Raw genomic sequence first — 7,922 nt, 5'->3', positions numbered from 1 at the left:
GGACCTTGTGACATGTTAAAGCAGTTCTCAATATTTGACCCACCAGCTCCCAGATTCTCTAGCAATCATGGCCAGTAGACAGAGACTCTTGGAGCTGAAGTCCCAAACATCTGGAAATTCAAAGGCTGTGAACCATTTTCTGAAAGACTAAGGATGTGACTAGGCAACCAAGCTGTCTCAAGTTGATTTGGGTCAGTCCAAAGTTTCCTATGGCAGTTAAGTCACTGTTGTCATTCATATTGCATATTTAATTGTGCCTGTCAATTTTCCTGGCAGGAATCACACATTTCAAATTGTGACAATTCTTACTGAAATCGAAGGTTGCCCACCCTCTGTCATTACCCCTGCCCTTTTTTTGGGTGGGGGGAAGGCAGATGACATAGTGCTGAATTGCTATAGCAACATGTGAAACTGCAGTCCTTATCTGACACAGCATTAAATTGAAAATGCATAATTTTAAAAATACATTACTGTATTTGGTGGAGAGACAAGAGGCACTTAACTGGCATACCTTTCAACACAGCACAGTATGTTAGTACAACGGGAACACGCCTCTCAAGTGTGGGCCTCTTGTTTGTCCTCCAAACAATGTTTTAATTATTAATATTACTATATCAGATAAATGCTTCACAAGCTGTTATTTCAACGCAGGGCTACGTCACTTGCAATCTTTTTTTTAAAAAAGATGGTCCTCCCTCAACATCACTCTAGGATACATCTGCCACTGCCTCTTTGGAATGATTTAGAGATGATCACACATACCAGAAAATGGAGTCAGGGTGGGGGGACAGATGCAGGTGGAATGGCTAACAAAAAAAAAAATCACTAGGCTCTGCCTGTTGAACAAAAAGCAATGAACAGCCATGAAAAAAAAAGTTTGGGCTTACTCACAGTTAGCTGTGCGTCATGTAATTGATGGAAAGTACATTGAACTTAACTGTGCCAATTCTGGCTAAAGATACGGGGTAAAGTGCACTGTACCACACTCTAATACTTTTATTATTGTGTATGCCTATGACAAAATAACTTTAATTCACATATGTTTATGTGACAATAAATTGCTTAGTCTTTAAGATGCCACAGCCTTTTACTTTCTAAATGTGATTTCTATTTTCTGTATTTATTTTTTTTGGTCTCTGCTTATTTAAACCTGCTTGGTCCAGGCAACTGTATTCCATTTGGCACAAAATAAGCAAGTTTTTTTCATAGTTCCAGATTAAGGGACTCAAAGCAATACTCTTTATGTATAGTGTTCTTGTGAACTGAAATCCCCTGGGGTCTGAGTTATACAATGGTGTACCTACAGTGTACATTGGAAGCTGAAATTGTGCTTAATATGCTCAGTTTTCTAACCTTTTGATGTGATGCGTATTTCCTTTCTCTTTTCATAGGCTGTTCACATTGCCAAATCTTGAGGGTCTTGATATTTCCTATAATGAATTTGAAAGCATTCCTAATGAGATTGGAAATCTCAGGTACTGTAGAAGTTTGTCTATTTTAGCGTATTTCAACTCTGCTCCCTTGCCCCGCTGTGTATCAGCTGGTTATTCTGTTGAGGTGGGCGGTGAACACTTCAACGTACCCTCCACAAGAGGATCTCCAGAACACTGGCAAACAAAAAAAGATCTCGACCTTTATAGCTCTACTTCTCCAACAGCTTATACTCTTGTTTGAAGCACCTTAGGGACCACATCACCTTTTAAAATATAGTCAATAGTTGCATATTGAGATAGGCTGAGATAGACAGTTTACTCCCACCGCAATAGCCACAAATGGCCAGGAAAACTGGGCTAAAGGCCACATGTGCAGATGCACACAGACAGTCTCCTATGCCCATTCCTACTCCATCTCCTTACATATTAAGGGACATTCATATTTCCAATTATTATGATATTTTGCCTCCAGGCACAACAATGCTTCAAAGTACTCCACCCAACCAGTCTGACATGCAAAAGAAGCTTGTGTTTTCACTCCCAGTGACCAATCATAAGATTAAAAAGTAGGCTAATTGACAACATGTAGAATGATGCAACCATAAAAATGTCTGAAAATATTTTTTCCAGTAGAGGCCATATCTGCTTAGTGGTGTGCTAGTATATTTTACACACATGGTGTGTGCTACTTCAGCACAGTGCTTCTGTTGGTGAGCATTAAAATAATAAGTACATTCATTCTTCTACAATGGCCAAACAACCCCCTTCTACATAGCCTGCAAAGTGCTGTTTTTCAGCTTGAGCTGGGGGGGTGGAAGTAGGCAGCAAATAGGAAAAGTTTTCTCTTTGCACCTCCCACTTCACAACTGTGTTCCTGCTGCTCAGCTAAGTGGCCGGAAGGAAAAAATGGAATGGTGGCCACAACACTTGGGCAGCAATGTAGGCCACACTGGAGGCTTCCACTACCCACATAGGCCACGTTCCCCACACAGTTTCTCCCCACTCCAGTCAAGTAAATGCAAATTATCTGTGATGTCCAAAACATGGCCAGAGGACCATTAGAGTGTCTTTTTGTCTGTAAACTTTCAGTAAACTGACGTATCTCAGTCTAGAAGGGAATCTACTCTACGTGTTGCCTTGTGGGGTTTTGAAGCTTCAACTGAGCTGCCTCAAGGTGGAAAATAACTTCTTACACCCCTACTTCTGGAACGACATCTGCAAGCTTGAGCCTCAACGACTCACTGACATGGCGGCTCATTGCTTTGCCAAGCACAGTCTGTGGGAAATCTATCATGAGATCCCAGCAGACATCCAAGAGATTTTGTGCAAGTAAGTAGACTCGGGGGGGGGGGGTCATTTGAATTAAAATACTGTAAATGGAATAGGTGTGCAGGAGGAAGATTTTATTGGCCCATGACAACAAGAAACTTGTTTCGATCCAAACAGGAGCGTTGTTTACAGTGGCCACATCAAAAGTCGAAAGACAGCCATTAGAAGAGCAATATGAAGAAGCAGGAGGAGGATGGAAACCTCCCCATCAGTGCAACGCATGTTTTTTCCAGTAATCACGTAAATAAGGGAGTCCTCTCGAGCAATGGTGCTTTAATTGGCCTTGAAAATCTTACCTCAGGGCAGGGCAACAAACAAAGGCCTCAGGGTTTCACATGCCCATCCCTAGACCTTGATGGGTTGCCCCCCCCCACAACTTCTACTCCCCAATTTTTTTCCCTACAAAAATTGGGGAGTAGAATAATCAAGCTCCCTTGTGCCCTCTAGCGGGGAAAAAAATCTTCTAAATTTTAAAAATGTTTTCATTGTTACTCTGTTCTATTGTACTGATTGGCGTTTGTACATACTATCCAAAATGCCTTGCGTAGAGTGGAGTAGCGACCTGTGTTTAGTTTGATACGCTGAACACTTCAAACAATGTTATGCTGCTGTCAAATTTATTGACATTGTGCCCACACTATCAGAATAAAGCCACAGCTGCTAGGTCAGTGCCATGCTGCAGCCCCGACAGCTCCCTTTGAGAACGGTCTGCTCACTCCCTTCTCATAAGCTGGAGAAATCCCATGTCTTTGTTCTTTTAATTACTTCCCCTGGCTTCAGTGTGTAAAGCAGTGCACTGGTGGTGAGGTAGGTCTGCTGTTTCCCCCCGAAAATTAACTGTTTTTCCCCGAAAATAAGACAGGGTCTTATATTAATTTTTGCTCCAAATAAAGCATTAGGGTTTATTTTCAGGGGATGTTTTATTTTTTTTCATGTACAGCAATCTACATTTATTCAAACACATGTCATCTTCTGGTTGCTGCACAATGGTGGAGGGCAGGGTTTCACTTAACTGGGGCTAATTTTGGGGGTAGGGCTTATATTATGAGCATCCTGAAAAATCATACTAGGGCTTATTTTCAGATTAGGGCTTATTTTCAGGGAAACAGGGTACTGACTGGGGATGGTATTGCAAAATTCCTTTTTAAAAAACACACACACACACACACACACACGCACACACAACCCCAAAGTATGCACAGCATATTTAAGGTGTCTAGATTTCATGGTCTTGGAGCTTTGGTTCCAACTAAATAAATACGGTAAAACTAATAGATGTTGTCAGTGATTATTCTCTGCCAACTCCCCACCTTTCACCAGCAAGATTATGTTGAAGTACATGGGTGTTTTCCTCAACCCTGGGGTGTGTGACCCCCTGCAGTTGTAACTTTGGGTCAACCTAGATAAGGTGCCATCTTCGCATTCAGATGCTGAGAGCACATTTTCACTCCAGGGACATTGTTCCTTCAATGAATAATCAAATTTCCAAACGAAGCTGCCCGTATGTCCCAACGTCCATTGCAAAAACAAAAGGAATCTAATTTGCAACATGTGAAACTAAGAAGTGTTCAAATGAGAATAAACAGTTATGGTTTCTAATAAAGCTCTGACTGTAATGAGCTCATTTGACCCAAAGTGTGGGTGCTGGTAAATGGTCGCTTCAAATCTTAACAGCTGCCACAAACTCTCTAGGGAGTCTCTCCACTTTTTTCTTGCTTCTTCAGGTTCCCAACCTTCGATAACCCAGCTGGTGTTATTGGAGTGAAATTCCCAGAAGCCTTTGCCACCAGCAGTGCTGGCTGGGGTTTCTGGGAACTGTAGTTCAAGAACACCTGGGTCACTCTTAAGTTTGCAACCACTGCCATATGGGGAAATGAAACCAAACTGCTTTACAGCGTAGATCCACGGAAGGCAGAGTCCTCCAACAATTTCAGGCACATGTTACATTCCTCCTCTCATTTTCAGGATCAGAAACTCACATAACTCTTCTTTCTCCACATCCTAGCTCCACCGTCTGTGATTGCTGCACGGGACTGTTGTACGGAAAAGGCCTTCGTTTCATCTACATTTATAAGAACAACTATGGGCTTAGGCTTCCTTATCTCTTTCGCGCCTGTTCCCCAAACTGCTATAGGGACTACATTGCGGCAGCTTCCTCAGGCTGAGGAATGGCCATGTCTCTGCTGATGGAAGCAGGAACCAAGCTGGTCACTTGAAGAATAAAGAAGCAAACACAGATCGCATGCAACTCCATGTCCTGGTCAGATAATTCTTAGGATGCTGCTTCAATGCAAAAATATGGCAGAACAGGCTGTGTGTTTCCTTGTCAGTTAGATACCCCATATAATGAAGAAGGGTCATAGCAGGGTTTCTTCTGTATTTTTGTGGTTTAATTTTATGTATTTGAAACTGTAGGTACATTGCTTTTTCATATATATTTTTACAGCAGCAATCTGCTCATCCACTAAGTAACTACTGAAACAATGTACAGTATCAGAATAACTATTGAAACAAGAGTATCAGTTGGTCATCGTAATAGTAAAGAATCAATGCTCAATTAGAAGCTCCATTTGGTGGCGAGCAATCTAAATTTTTACCAAACTGTGTATATGTAACAATGGAGTGATTTAACAAGCTTGACATGGTTACATCCAGTGGCTTAATTATATATCTCACATCTACAGTGGTGCTTTTCATGCTATATCACCTGCCTCTCCAGAACACAATAAAGTGTAATTTACTAATATGTAACTTGATGGCATCCTTTTGCTGTGGGACAACTATAAGGAGACAGCAGATCTCTCACATACCTACACCTGCATGTGTTTGTACACTCACATATTCATTTGCAACAGCTAAATGTAGACTACTGCGGTTGCCACTGGGTCCCCCCTCACTGACCTTAACTTCCTTTGTGAGTTCCTTGCATGGATCCTCCAGGGGATATCCTTGCAAGAGAGGCCCCGGATAATGCCACAGGAGGCCCCAAGAGTCCCATCCTTGCAAAGCCAGAGGACAGGTTTGAGTCCTGGGCCTGGTCAGAGTCCTTTCAGTGACAGCTGGTAGAACCGGGCAGGGGACACTCCTTTGCTCCTCCTGGAGGCCCCTCTGTTTCTCCTGCTGGTGCTCCCGTCATTGGTGCCATGACTGAGCCAGAGTGAGCACGGCTGCTCTAATTGGATGGCGCAGGCACGAAGGTTGTGATGGCAGCGCTGTGGGCACCAGTAATCCTGGTAGGGCAGCCCTTCGTCAGTCTCCTCTTCCTCTGCTTAACGGGTGGGGTTCAGAAGTTTTCCCTTGGGATGCCTCCTCCCAGTAGCTTTCCACCTCTCCTGAGGCGCAACACTGAAGAGTTCTAGGCCTTGATGGCCTCCCCCTGCCCGTGTCATCTCTTCCCCCAGGGTCTCAGCATCTCCGGTTTCTTCTCCTCTGTTCCATTCCATGTCTTTCTCCTCCCTCTGCAAGTGCCCCTCATCAGTCAGCTCCTTCATAAATGCCTCCTGTCCCTTCCTTTCGTCTGCCAGGGGTCCCGGAGCCCAGGTCTCTTCCGGGGCTGCAGAGCAAGGGTAGGCAGGCCTCCCAGGGCACCAGTGGCAACCCCTTCACGACTACAAAAACCCCAAAGCTGCCTTCTCACTCTCTAAACTGCTCCTTTAGTGTCTTCCCTCTACTAAGAACAGAAATGCCCGTATCTTAACAACCTGGCAAATCTGGAAGGAAGGTGGTATTGAAAGAATAACTTTTAATAATAATAATAATAATAATAATAATAATAATAATAATAATAATAATAATAATAATAATAATAATACATATGGTATAAATAATAATTATTACTTTATTATTATTATTTATACCCTATGTAAAGTATAATTTAGTTTTTAAAAATGGTACATATCCAAAAGCAGTAATAATTGAAACTCTCTGTGTGTACATATTTCCAAGAGATTTATGAGAAGGTTAGTAGTTGAACGCATTGTTAGGGTCTAAGGTGAAGGTGCGTGATCTCAGCAGGGCTGAGGGACCATTTTTTCAGAGTTGATGGGAGCTTTTGTGGGACAGCCACCTTCCCAAGGGGGGGGGCTTCTTGACATAATCAATTGCATACGGTGGTTATGCAATGTAAAGATTACCACAATATATTTAACAAAAAGAGAGCCCTTTCCACCCTCTAGTGGTCATTTAAAAAAAAGTATATTAGTGTATAGGTGCCAAGGCATCCCTGGAAACATGGAAGAATCCCAAAACATGAAGGAATGGGGGCTGATAATCTCATGGGTTTCTTTGGTGGCTTTCTTTTTCTTCTTCTTCTTTTTTTTTTTTTGGTAAAAATAGTGGAAAGGCTGCATGTTTTCCACTAACAGTCTAAGGATTAAAGTGTTGCTGCACAAGATTGTCTTGGCCCAACATCTGTAATCAAAGTAGGTGATGAAAACCACAGTACAGTACTCGTATTGTCAGTCATTGAGGTTATAACATCACAATGTTTAGAGCAACGACTGGCATTACATTCATAATCCTAACCCTGTGCATTTTTCAGTTTGATATTTCTGGCCTTCACTTTTAAGAAACCATTTTCCCACCATTTCTTCTTTGGAATCCTGGTGCTTATCGATCTATCCATTGTTCTTAATAGTTACAATAGGAAGTGTCCGATTACCTCCTCTGCTGACAACCACCACCCTCCCCACTTTCACTCTAGCAGGCTGGAGACTGTTTTGAATTTTTGTTTTCCGTCTGTTCATTTCTAGCTCTAAGGTTCTTCGTCTTACTTTACCAACAGGCCCAATAAGATGTAAACATGAAGATGTATGCAGTTACATGTGAGCATACACAGGGAATCAGGAGTGGGAAAGATTTTTAAGACAATCAAACTTGATTTCCCAATTTCCATAGCTTTGAGAAGGACAGTTAGTGTCTCTCACATCTGTATCCATTCTCACCAAAGAACTCAGGACAGGAAAGGTGGAAATATTCCAGTTTAACCTTAGAACATTCCTGTAAAGCCAGTTAGGCTAAGAGAGTTATTCAGTTTTAGAGTGACTACCCAATGAGCTTCAAAGCCAAGTGGTGAGACTGAGAATTAACACGTCCTCCCTAAATAATTTATAATTTTGAATAGAAAATACAAGGTTAACATTTTCAGAACTGGTTGTTGTG

The sequence above is a fragment of the Pogona vitticeps genome, chromosome 1 (genome assembly GCF_051106095.1).
Source record: "Pogona vitticeps strain Pit_001003342236 chromosome 1, PviZW2.1, whole genome shotgun sequence".
NCBI lineage: Eukaryota > Metazoa > Chordata > Lepidosauria > Squamata > Agamidae > Pogona > Pogona vitticeps.
Note: the sequence above shows the minus strand (reverse complement) of the source record.